We start from the raw sequence: 13,612 nt of genomic DNA on the forward strand, positions 1-13,612 counted from the left end.
CCAACTAGTTCTTTTTGAAACTGGCAAGAAATCTTTAAAGGTAAATATGTATTTAAAACAGTATTAAGGATACCTTAGGTACATGCCCATCTTCCTGCTGTTTTCACTCAACCTGCTTAACAACCTTGGCAGGCAGGTAAAGCAGGCATGACCCAAATTTGATGGATGAGGTGATGTAGATTCAGAGAAGTTAGGTGATGTGTCAAAGGACACACAACTTCTAATTGTAGATAGCCAAGATTCCTACCTGGGTCTTCCCACTCAAAATCCAATGCTCAAATTGAACAGAAAATAGCCAGATTTATCACTCAGCCTGTGAGAGAAGAGAAAGCAAGGGTGAACCACAGTAAATGATGTTGAATAAAACAAGAGCATAAGTAGTTTGCATTCGGAGCCTTATGATTTTTATTGCAGGCTAAAACTGGTTCTTAATTCTTCTTTCCTTGTGCCTTTGCTTTTTGTAAATATTCACAACATTTACCATAAAACCTTCTATTTAAAGGCTAAAGGACTGTTTCTGTCTCCTGCAGAAATCTTGCTGCTCTCTCATCTCTGGAGATTGGCGGTGCCTTTAGTGAGTAAGAATCCCCCTGTGGACAATTGATGACTGAGGGACAGCTGGCTGCAAGGAGCAGTTCATCAATGTGCATCACGACCGAGCCTGGCAGTCATTAGGATTCATTATAAATTACTCAGAGTCCCAGCAATCTTATTTAGTTCTCATTCCGCAGCTAGCAGCTGTGGATCTAGGGTTTTCCCCCAAAGAACTTATCTAAGCATGGGGGCAAATAGGTCAAATGATCTGATGATGAGTGGGTGAGGGTAAAACAAAAGCTCGTTTCTATTTCAGAATAGATGCTCTGAAGATGCTGTTGGGGAATTAATTAGAACTGTGGGCACAGTTTAGGTCTTGGTACCTTTGATGGGCCAAGGAACCTGAATGTATTTGTAAATCTTTGGGAAGAGGGACAGGAATAGAGAAGGGAGAGCAATAACTAGAGGAAGAGTGAAAGAGAAGAGAGTTGTATGTGGTACTTTATGACCTTCAAGATCTGGTCCTTGATTGCCTTTTGTTTTTGCTTCAGCTATTACTGACGATTCACTTAATCCTGTCTCCATCTCAGATGCCTTCCTTTCTTCCCAGTTTTCCATCTGTGGAAACCTCATCTTTCAAAGCTGAGACCTAACATGTGGACCAAGTACTTTCATGTGGATCATCCATTCACAATTCCTACAGTCACTCTTGAAGATAGATTATTTTTATCCTTTTTTTTTTTTTCAGATAAGGAAATTGAAGCTCAGAGAGGCAATGGGGTTTGCTCAAAGGCACAGTTCTGATGGGGAATGGAACACTCCAGCCATGGCTCTTTCCATATTATGCTGCACTAGTATCTTACTGCTGCTCCCTTCCCTCTTATTATATTCCTGCACTGGCCCTGACACAGTGCCAATATAGCCACGTTTGCTTCTGTGTCCCTGGCCCTTCATCATGTAGCCCCTCTCCTGTCCTATATCGGCCTGACATTCCCCGTGACCTGACATTCATTCTCATCCTCTTATGTTCTGCCTCTTAGAGCTTTTTTCTAGGACAGGGGCTGGAACATTTTCTTATAAAGGTGCAGGTGGCAAATATTATTGGCTCTGAAGGCCATATAGTCTCTGTCACAATTACTCAATTCTGTCCTGTAGAGTGAAAGCTGCCATAGAAAATAAATCATGAACAAGTATGGCTGTATTCCAATAAAACTTTATTTAATGACACTCAAATTTGAATTTAATATAATTTGTCTCAAATATTTTTCTTCTGATTGTTTTCAACCATTAAAAATATGAAAGCCACTTTTAGCTCAGGTTGTACAAAAACAAGTGGTAGGCTTTGGCTAGCAGGCCGTAGATTGGCAACCCCTATTCTAGAACTAATTGTGTAGTAATCATTTACCTTCTGGTAAAATTGTCACTGTGTTGGTTCTCTTGGAAGCACTGACAATTTCAGCCTATAACTGTAGGTGAAAGGCTTTATTTCTCCTAAAGGGATTTGGACAGCTGTGGCTGTGATGCTGGTGGGGAGGGGGGAGGAGCTAGAGTAGGGGTGGAGGGGATGCCAGGGGGATACTGCCTTTGCATAAAATAAGGTCAGTCCTGCTGCACTCCTGTTGTCTCTTCAGTGAAAATGTTAGATTGAAATCCTATATGTCATTTATCTTTGAGCTCTGTATAGAGAAAAAAGTCTTGCTTGGGTTTTTGTAAAAATACCAGGCTTAGATCTTTTTGTGTGAGCTGTCATCAGCCATTCTGATTGTTGATCTTGTAAATTCATGCTTTTTAAAAAGTCCTGGCAGAGGGATTGCTTTTGTTTCTGACCAATTTCATGAAGTGTTCCTTTCAGTAGGGACTTACATTGAATTTCACTTCAGCTATATTTTCCACATGAACCAGATTTTAAAGGCATGAACGACTTCTTTGAGATCCTTCTTTAATGCGAGAGCTTCAATAGGGGGCATGATCAGCATCTGGCTATCTTCTTTGGCCACAAGGACCACATGGTTGAGCCCTCTCCACATTTGGTCTCCAAATGACCCACAGTGCCTATGCATTGCCTGAAATTTGGTTGGTGATCTGTTGAGTATCTCGAAGGGTTTGCTTTTTACCAACTCTTGGGTGTATCCTAGAGCAGAATCTTTCATAAAATGTTCTGCTTGTTTGTCGAATTTGGAAAGAAGCATAGGAAAGGAAATAGAGATTTAAGGAATTGGATTCTCACTAGTACCCAACCTGTCTTCCACCCTCACCCCCTGCCCTGTGTTGTATGTCATACTAGGAATGCTGCACCTGGGACATTAGGTGCTTGACTTATATATTTACCTCTCAAAATGACCATTCTGTAGTCCAGTTGTTTAGTGGATTTCTAATCGTACTAAGTATTACTACCAAATAGTAGTTTCTTACTATTATTATTTTAAAATTAAATTTAGAAAATCCTTCAAATGCATTAGATACATAGTTTGTCATCTGCCATATGGAGCTTATACTGTGGCTATTTCTATTCAGAGGCAGTTCTGTAGTAGTTCTGTTGTATTCAAGACACAGAACTATCAATTATTCAATACTTTGAAATGATTATACATGTAGACTACAAACACATGAAATTTAGTTTGAACGAATGAGTTAGTACTCTGGAACTTTGAAAATTATGTTCTGGGAAGGAAAATCTTTTAAATGACTTTATAAGGTTTGATTATTTTTAAATTCTATCTTCAGACAATTAGGGAATATTGATATGTTTAGGATTTCTCACAAGATTAAAACTGCTCATTTTAAAATAGTTTAAGACTCACAAGGAGTTGCAAAAATAGTACAGAGTTCCAATGTGCCTTTCAACTAGCCCGCAATAATAACATCTTGCATAATCATATTTATAAGATCAACAATCAAAATGGCTGATGACAGCTCACACACCAAGATCTAAGCCTGGTATTTTTACAAAAAACAAAACAAGACCTTTTCTCTATACAGAGCTCAAAGATAAATGACATACAAGATTTAAATCTAACATTTTCACTGAAGAGACAATAGGAAATTGACATTGGTATAATACATTAACTCAAATGTAGATCTTATTTGGATTTCACCAGCTATTGCATGCATTTTTGTTTTTGGAGTCTAGTTCTATGAAATTTTATCATATGTCTAGATTTGTGTAACCATAACTACCATCAACATACAGAGAAACTCTCTTAAGTCACCCTTTAATATAGTCACTTTTTCCTCATAAGGTTTTGTTCAGACTGTTTTTTAGGATGTGGAATTAGCAGTAAAAGCAGAGGTAGATTTTGGGAAAGTGTTAAGATTTCAATTGATTTCCACAGTGATACATCTCAAGTGAATGAGTTCCTTTTTTTTTTAAGTTTCCACATATGAGATCATATAGTATTTGTCTTTCTCTGTTCTGACTCATTTCACTTAGCATAATGTTCTAAAGGTCCATCCATGTTACAAATGGCAGAATTTCCTTTTCTATGGCTGAGTAATATTCCATTAAATATACATACCACATCTTCTTTATCCATTTATCTGTTGATGGATACGGATTGTTTCCACATCTTAGCTATTGTAAATAATAGCTGCAATGAACAGGGGGATGCAGAATCCTTTTGAGATAGTGATTTCTATTACTTTGAATATATCCTTAGAAGTAGAATTGCTGGATCACATGGTAGCTCTATTTTTAATTTTTTGAAGAAGCTATATACTATTTTCCATATACCAGTTTTCATCCCCATCAGCAATGCACAAGGGCTCCCTTTTCCCCACATCCTCATCAATACTTATTTCTTGTCTTTTTGATGACATTCATTCTAACAACCAAGAAGTGATATCTCACTGTGGTTTTCATTTGTACTTAATTGATGATTAGTGATGTTGAGCACTTCTCATGGTTGGATGTCTGTATCTCTTCTGTCTATTCAGGTCCTCTGACCATGTTTTAAATTGAATTGTTTGTTTGTTTTGGATATTAACCATTATCTGAGATATGATTTGCAAATATTATTTCCCATTCAGCAGGTTGCCTTTTCATTTTGTTGATGGTTTCCTTTGCTGTGCAGGAGCTTTTTAGTTTGATGTAGTCCCACTTGTTTATTTTTGCTTTTGTTATCTTTGCTTTTGGTGTCAAATCCAAAAAAATTGTTGCCAAGACCAATGTCAAGTAGCTTACCCCCTATTTTCTTTTAGGAGTTTTATGGTTTCAGGTTTTGCATTCAAGTCTTTAAGCCATCTTGAGTTGATGTTTGTGTGTGGTGAAAGTTAGGGGTCCAGCTTTCCCAGAACTATTTATTGAAGAGACTATTCCTTACCCATTATGTATTCTTGGCTCCTTTGTTGTAAATTATTTGACCATATATGTGTATGTTTGTTTCTGAGCTCTCTATTCTGTTGCATTGATCTGTGTGTGTTTTTAGGTCAATACCACACTGGGGTTATGTTTGTTTGTTTTTTAAATACATTTTTACAAAAATATATTTAAAAGACAATATTTAAAGAAAGGGAGGGGAAAGGAGAGGGAGAGAGAGATAGAAACATCAATGGTGAGAGAGAATCATTGATTGACTGCCTCCAGCACACCCCACATTGGGGACTGAGCCTGCAACCCAGGCATGTGCCCTGACTGGGAATCAACCTGTGACCTCATGTTTCATAGGTTGATACTCAACCACTGAGCCATGACGGCCAGACAATACCATACTGTTGATTATTATAGCTTTGATTATTATAGCTTTGTAATATAGTTTGAAACCAGAAAGTGTGATGCCTCCAGATTTGTTCTTCTTTCTCAAGATTACTTTGGCTATTCAGGGTTTTGTTGTTCCATACAAATTTTAGGATTGTTTTATTCTAATTCTGTGAAAAATGCTTTGGAATTTTGATAAGGATTGCATTGAATCGTAGATTGCTTTGAGTAGTATGGACATTTAAAAAAAAACACTCATTCATCTTGGTAGGTGTGGCTCAATTGGTTGGGTGTCATTCATGCACCAAAATGTTGCCAGTTTGATTCCCAGTCAGGGCACATGCCTGGGGTTTCATTGGGCTTGATCTCTGGTAGGGGGTGTGCAGGAGGCTACTGATCGATGTTTTGCTCTCACATCTATGTTTCTCCTTTTGCCTTCCCCTCTCTCTAAAAATAAATTTAGACATTTAAAAATATTAATTATTTACTCTACGAGTATGCAATATCTTACCATTTATTTGTGTCTTCAGTTTCTTTCATCAATGTTTTACAGTTTTCAGTGTACAATCTTGTTTTAGCTATTTTAGGCCTTTTGACTTTCCATATAAATTTTAGAATCAACTTATCAATTTCTACAAAAACTTCCTGGGGTTTCCATCTACACTGTGTTGTACTATAGATTGATTTGGGGAAAATTGACCACTTAAGGATACCAAGTTTCTATTGATTTCCTATTCAGCAGGCTGCCTTTTCATTTTGTTGATGTTTTCAATCTATGAACATCGTATATCTCTCCATTTATTTAGATACTCTTTAATTCTTTCAACATAGAGAATTTGCTTAGATTATGTAATAACTTTTTAAGGAGTTAATATTCTTTATGTTTGACTTCTTGTTTATAATCTACGGTGTGGGTTCTATCTTCTGATTGGACCCAGATTGCTACACTGGAGTATCTTGTAAGTACTGTTTGAATTAAGACTTTTGTGACCTGTGGATTTTGTCCTCATTTTAAAGAAAGGTATGAGACATTGCTATGTATTCAGCTGGTACTTTTTCTCCTCTCTTCACTCACCCCATGTCTCATGTGTATTAACCTGCAATTGAACTAAAGTGAGGGAGGGGAAGACCAGAGTGTGTTGAATGACATTTCTGCAAAAATTGAAGTTCAGCAAACAAAGAGTCAGGAGCACATTTTCTTACATCACTGAAATGATCAGCTCCAGCTTGACCCTTCCAGTATTTTATGGTGGTGAGCAGAGTATTTAGCATTTCTTGAGGTACAGTCATCATAGGAATAAAAGGATCCCACAATTTTGATGCTTAGAATAGAGGTACTGGGACTTTAAGATGCTATGGATGAAATATTCAGGCTAATAAAAAACCTAGTTTAATACCAGAAACAATTTTAATTTTTAGATTTGGTTTTGATTCCCATAGAAAAGGGGAAAAAGTATATTTCTTAAAGGTACCATTATGAATAGAAATATTCCTGTCATATTCTTACATCCATCTAGTTGAAGAAAAAAAGCCCCAAACTCAACCAACCAACCAACTAAATAACAAAACAGAATCCCATCAAAATTAAAAAAAATCTTCTCCAGATTTTTATTTTATTTTATTTTTTAACTTTTTAGGTTTTTGTTCACAGGCTTCAGAGCACTGGTCATGAGTAGGAGGAGGCCTGGGAGGCAGCGTGCCTGCTGTGCAGGGTGTGTCTGAGGCTCCTTGAGTCCCAACAGACAGAGATTGGCGTCTCTGTGCCTCCTGGACTCCTCTCTGCTTATAGCGTTCACTCAGTCTGAGCTTATTTAACCTTCCAGCTTTAGAAACCAGGGTCTCTCAGGTCCTGCCACCCCAATCGCAGCGTTCAGAATGGATGTGAACTTTGAGGACATGGCCATTGCTTTCTCTCAGGAGGAGTGGGTGCTCCTTGATGAGGCTCAGAGACTTCTGTACTGCAATGTGATGCTGCAAATTTTTGCACTTGTATCATCTGTTGTTGGCATAAAATGGAAGATGAGGAGGCCTGTTCTGATCAGAGTGTATCTATACAAGGAGAGTCAGTCAGGGTTTCTTAAGAAACCCTGAAGACCATTCTGTGTAAGTGGTGTTTCTCTGTGTTAAAAGATACTTTGCACCTGACTGGGTCACATGCAGCATACTTTGAGCAGAAAGCCTTCTGTAGTGACGCATGTGTTGGAGACTTCTGTGTCAGTGCAAACCCTCACCAGCAACAGAGGAGTGAATGTGGAGAGGAGCCTTGGAAAGAAGCTATGGACATGGCCTCATTTGTGAGTAGATGCAGCTTCTACTTATCTTCGTTGCCTCCAACCAGCAGGGAGGTTGGGGAAGACTTGCAATACAACTCAGAGCTTCCCCAGCACCAGGCCACTCTCAACACTGAGGAGCTACACTGTGGCAGTGAGATTTCACAGGAATTTCTTGATGGAAAAAGTCATCACCAGTGGGGTGAATGTGAAAACGCTGCCAGCCACAACCTGAAAGTTGTTCAATGTCAGGGTGTGTGTTCTGGAGATCTGATTTATGAGTGTAACAAATGTAGGAAAGTATTTATAGGAAACTTTAATGTCATTCGACATAAGAGAGTTCACACTGGAGAAAAGCGGTGTATGAGTGTAATGAATGTGGGAAGTTCTTCAGAGAAGGACCTGCACTCATTAAACACCAGAGAGTTCACACAGGAGAGAAGCCATATGAGTGCAGACATTGTGGGAAGTCCTTCAGTTATAAGTCTTCCCTTGAACAACACAACAGAGTTCACACAGGGGAAAAGTCATTTGAGTGCAGAGAATGTGGGATATCCTTTCGTCGAAGGGATCACCTCATTGAACACTTCAGAGTTCACACTAGAGAGAAGGCATATGAGTGTAGAGAACGTGGGAAGTCTTTTAGCCAAAAATCTAACCTTAATAAACATCTCAGAGTTCACACTGGAGAGAAGTGTTAAATGTGCAGGGGATGTTTCATTTTATTCACTTAGAATAACAACACTGAAGGAGACTCTTTGCAACCTATTTTCCTAAATTTAAACCCCTTTTAATGGAACATACACTCTTCTAGATTCCTCATAAGTTTCCAGTACAAGTGAAGCTTGAAGGAGGTGCATTGCACTTTGTAACATGCCCAGATCTACTACCCGATTGATTTGTGGCTGAAGAGATTTCACCTCTACAACCTGGCTCACCTGAAGAGTGTGTATCAGTCCCAACCCCTGCGTGCTCAGGGGAAATGTATTCTGTGTTCTCACTTGTGCTTGAGAACATTATGATTACTCCAGCTCTCGACAGGATCTTCATTCCTTTCTCTCTGAGGTAATGGTCCTGACCCAAGGTTCATCAAGGGCACCCATCCTCAGCTAAAAAGGGCTGCCTCTTTCAGGGACATTGTGGTTCTCACATTATGCTGTGATGAATTGTTCCAGGTTCTAATTCACCAACCCTCAAACTGCTTTCTGTCCTCTGTTCTAGTTTATGATCTTTTAGTAAAGGTGTTTTTCTTTAAAAAAAAAAAAAATCTTCTCCATTGCAGTTAAAGCCTTTGGCATGAATTTAAATTTAGCTTCCCTGGGAATTTTGGAAAAACATTTTTCTTCATTGTTTTTTATAGGCCCTGTGAGGCAGAGATATAACTTCCTCAAACAAAGCAGCAGGAAAAGCAACTAACAATCCTCTGGATAATGCAAATGAATAAAAATTGCCAGAATTATTGCAGAAGTGCTAAAAACCTTTCTCTGATGTTTTAGACACTATTCCTAGACTTTAGTGGTTCAGGGATGCCTGTTTTAGCACTCCTGGCATATTAGGGAACAAAGTTTGTGGAGAAAATAAATTACACAGAACAGTCTCCACCTTAGAAATGGATCATATTCCAGGGGTTAATTTGTAAATCAGTTAGACTGGAAATACCTTTTTCCTGTAGAAAACAGTTTGATGAAAGATAGTTTAACTTCCTGGCTTATGCCATCAGTTTTCCTTTGCTAAACGTTACATTATTTTTTTAATTAGAACATGGTAATGTATTAGTTATCTATTGCTATATAATCAATTACCCCCAAATTTAGAAGCTTAGAAGAACAATCATTTTTTATGTCACAGTCTTTTTGGGTCAGGTCTCTGGGTGTGGCTTAGCTGGGTCCCGCTGGATCACTGTCTCTTGGGAGCCTGAAACCTGCCATCAAATGAACTTGAGAGAAATTCTCCCCCAGCTGAACCTTCATATGATACTGCAGCCCCTTCTAACCATGATTCCAGCCTGTGGGAGACCCTGAGCCAGAATTATCCAGCTTCTCATTCTCATCTGAAATGAGACCACTGGATTTAAATTAAACTTGCATTTGAATAGTGGTTATTGTGCAACAAGGGATTTCCTTCTCTCCCTGTGGGGAAACTTGTTTTCCCCGGTGACAAATAAAGTGGGGATCACTTTCTGTGGCTGGGTAGTTTGGAAAAGTAAGGTTTTTTTGTTTTGTTTTGTTTTTTTGTTTTGTCTACTTGTAGCTTGCAGCCACCATGACCAGTATGAAAGGGTGTGTTCTTGATCTTAAAGGGTAGAACTTAGGGTGTATTTTCACATGGAGACAGTATGCCATAAGTGGTGGTTAGAATCTTAGGAAAGAGTTCCATTTGAGACTCACTATAAGTTGAGTAAGCCCTTGTGGGCTAGCTCACCACCATTTATAACAGTATGTGCATGAGCAAATGGATTCTATATCCCAGACATCCATCTTATAAACATGCCTTTAAAATGTGACTCATTTTTAAGTTGGGGACTTGCCTGTATTTCATTAGGTCCTCCCCAGCTACCTTCCCCACAATAGTTTACATTTTGTACTATTAGCCTTTTGGGAAGATAAAATGACAGAAAATAGAGATTACTATAATTTACTCTTAGCGCTAAGAGCCTGGCAGACACTATCAAGATAAAAATCAGATTTTCTGCAGGGTTTGCACCTATATCTCTTTATAGTTACATTATACCAGGTCACAGTCATCTTTTCCTTTTGTAGAATTCTAGGGTCTTAATCTAGGTATTTCCAAAAAACACTTAATCAGATTTAGGACATGAGACACATTTTTGGTCTGCCTTACACTCCCTTCAGCCCATATCTGTATGGAAGCTGATGGCCTTCCAGCTGAGAGGTTACTGTTCCAGCCCCGGAGTGGGTTCAGTGGAAGACTGCTCACCTGGCCTCCCACATGCTTGATATTTTTAGACATGGCTCTTATTTTACTCAGCAATACACCAGCCAGCCAATCACTAGAGAATTTATCCAGGTATCAACCTGTTGCTTGAACATATGTTCAAAGGATGCCACCTCTAATCTCTAGCCCTTCATGAAGTCAGACAACGACAAGCATGTTTTAAGAGCCACCCCATCTCCACTTAACTTTCCTGAGTAACATGTTCAGTTTTGCCTCACTCGTTCATGGTACACAGTATAAATACATCATAAAATGCCTTTCTGTCTCATTTGTAAAACTGTAATTGAAAATTTTGTCCATGATGTGTTTTTTTTTAAATTTAAATTCTTTATTGTTTAAGTATTACACACGTCTCCGTTTTCCCCCATTGACTTCTCCCCCTGCCCTCCCAACCCCCAGCACATGCCATCAGCTCCTCACCCTTGTCTGTGTTCATTGGTTATGCTCAAATGCATGCATATAAGTCCTTTGGTTGATCTCTTACCCCCTCACCCTCCACCTTCCCTCATAGTTTGGATAGTCTGTTCGATGCTTCTATGACTCTGGTTCTATTTTTGTTCATCAGTTTATGTTGTTTCATGATGTTTCTTAATATGAATGTGTACTGGGTTATCCAACTTCTCTTACTCAGCCACATGACCAAGCCTGCTCTCTCAGAACGACAGGTCCTTAGGGAAATTTCCAAAGTAGATGATTTACAGGTATAAGAGCTGTTATTTTTTGTTGTTGTTGTTGTTGTTTTGTTTTGTTTTAATTCACTGAGTTATTGAGAATAAGTTGCAGCCTTCATAGTAAAAACTTGATTTGTGGGGTTTTTTTAAGGGAAATAATAAAATGTCTCAGCTGCTTTTAAAATTAGGAAAGGTGAACATAATCTCTATTCTAAAATAGATTTAAAAATACCCATATCTTCTTTTGTGGGTGGAAATTACAAGGGACAGAAACAGGAAGGATAAGAGGCAGGAGGGACAGAGAAATAATTAAAATACATACCAAATTCCAGAGAGGCAAAATGCTTGCTGATGTACTAGTCTATCTCCCTCCCTCTTTCCCTCCATTTTCCTTCCCTTCCTCCTTCCCTCCCTCCCTATCTTTCTCTCTCTTCTTCTTCTAAAATAAAAAAGTAAACCCAGAAATACCTTTTATTTTAAGTAATATTTTAATTCCATCCAAAATTTGGAATGGTTGATCCTCTTAAATTCCTTACTCCCTTAAAAAGAGGACAGTTACCATATTGCTTGGGAGAATGTAGATCAACTGGAGAAGAAATGGAGTGGTATCTCTGCCTTGAGGCCTTTTAGGATACTGTAAGCTACCCAGAATTTTAAAGCTGGGCTGCAGTTCAGCTACTGTGAGATACAGGTGGGACTGCCTTTGGCATTTGTCCTGGGCCTGGATAAGTGTAAGTGTCAGGCTGATCTGAGCTCAGGCTGCTGGCCTACTCCTGGCCACTCCCGCATCTGGCATAGCCTCAGCCCTGGGAACAGGCTCTGGGACTGCAGGGATGATCACATGGTAACAAAGACTGGGTCATTACATCCCATGGAACAAACTTCAGAAAGTAAAATCAGAATATTTAAAAGTTAATTGTATCATATTATCTGCCTTATCCTGCCCATTGACACACACCCCGCCCCCTCAATGAACAGTGCACATTGTAGAGAGTTCTATGTCTGTACCTATAGAGTTACCTCTTTCTTTATAATGGGTGCCTATTATTCCACAGCACGGATTATTTTATGCCAAAGGTTGGTGCCTTCTTCTTTTTTTTTTTTTTTTACATACAATCCTGAAAGGACTATATTCCCAGATGAGCAAAATGTATTATAGGAGCTGATCTCTGATGAATGTCAATTGTCAATGTTAATATTCCATCTCTTAATCAATATTTTATTCCCCTTAGAATCTTTTGTCTCCTCTTTACCCTCAACAATAGATAATCTAATAAATTGAAAGCTTGCTGATTTCAATGAAAGACAAATGGTCATCTATGTTTATATCTATGACAATTTCTCTTTCTTCTTACAGGCCCATAGTTAGCTGTACCTCCTTCATTTCTAATGTAAAAAGAGAATCAAGACAAGTTTCCTGTAAGATTTGTAACAACACATTCCATTTTGATTAGGAGCTTCCATCTCGAAATAAAGTCATAATTCCTTTTCGTGAAAGAAAAGCAACAAGAAAGCAAATAGATCTGACCTTACCCTGTAGCAGCCTGCTTTTTAGTGCTGACAGGGGATGTTGGGAGGGTGAGGTGGAGAAGTTGGTGCTGGTCTGGAACAGATTGCAAGGGGAGGTCTGGACCCGTCAGGCTCAGCTGAGCAGAGGGCCTGATCATTTATCACTGTCAGAGGGGTTGGGGGTGGAGGGAAGGGGGAGTTACTGGACCATTCCTGTGCATCGCCTGACTGACAGCTGACAGCACCTCATAAGCATCCATTGAGGTGCCCTGCACATCCTGCTGAAGGCTGCTGACAAGTTCACTAGGAAGAAGAAAGAAGACCTTCTGCTGCATGCTATGTGCTTTGCTAGAGCTTTGCACACCTTTCTGTGTGGTGTATAGAACCATTTGCACAAAGTGGGCTTAGTGGTATTACAGGCATACAGTTAGGTTCCAAAGTGATAACAAACTGATAGGATGAGAAAATACCTCTGTGAGTCTCATGCCTTAATTACATTCGCAGGCTTGGGATACTGCACTACACTGATTATTTTAATGTGGCCGAACTGACATCGGCAAATGCTGGCGAGAACATAGATAACTTTGCTGCATGCACGTGTAACAGACTAAGCAATGCCAGCCTGGCGCCAGGCCCCCCACAGGTCTTTGAAAGGCAGCATTTTTAAAAGCAACACTAAAAAGTATGATTTCTATGCGATACTTTATAGCTATGTTTAACATCCCTCTAAAATGTCTAAAATATGGGTTAGGATCAATAGGAAATATGTACCTTAGAATGAAAGGATATCGTTTTTATTTACAGCTGCATTTTCAGTACAACTGTTTTCAATACTGTTTATTCATAGAGATGCACATTTATCAGACTGACATGAAGATTTTAATCCTTAAAAGAATTTTATTTTAAAAGGAATTTTTATTCTCAAGATTATCTAATTTTGGTAGTCATTAGGAAGTACATGTATTAAGAGGGTGGCAGAA

The 13,612-nt window shown here is 38.9% G+C and overlaps 1 protein-coding gene across 5 annotated transcripts in view; it reads left to right on the forward strand.

Moving 5' to 3' along the window:
* Window positions 1–13,612, forward strand: part of MSRA (methionine sulfoxide reductase A) — a 431,326-nt gene that overhangs the window by 179,508 nt on the left and 238,206 nt on the right. The window contains exon 2 of one of the 5 annotated variants that reach the window (XM_054717622.1): window positions 531–574. The exons of the other annotated variants lie outside the window; for them this stretch is intronic. The gene's annotated coding sequence lies outside the window, so the exon portion shown is untranslated. The remainder of the gene's footprint in view (window positions 1–530; window positions 575–13,612) is intronic. 5 annotated transcript variants of the gene reach the window in all.

The sequence above is a fragment of the Eptesicus fuscus genome, chromosome 6, assembly GCF_027574615.1.
Source record: "Eptesicus fuscus isolate TK198812 chromosome 6, DD_ASM_mEF_20220401, whole genome shotgun sequence".
In the NCBI taxonomy this organism is placed as follows: Eukaryota; Metazoa; Chordata; class Mammalia; order Chiroptera; family Vespertilionidae; genus Eptesicus; species Eptesicus fuscus.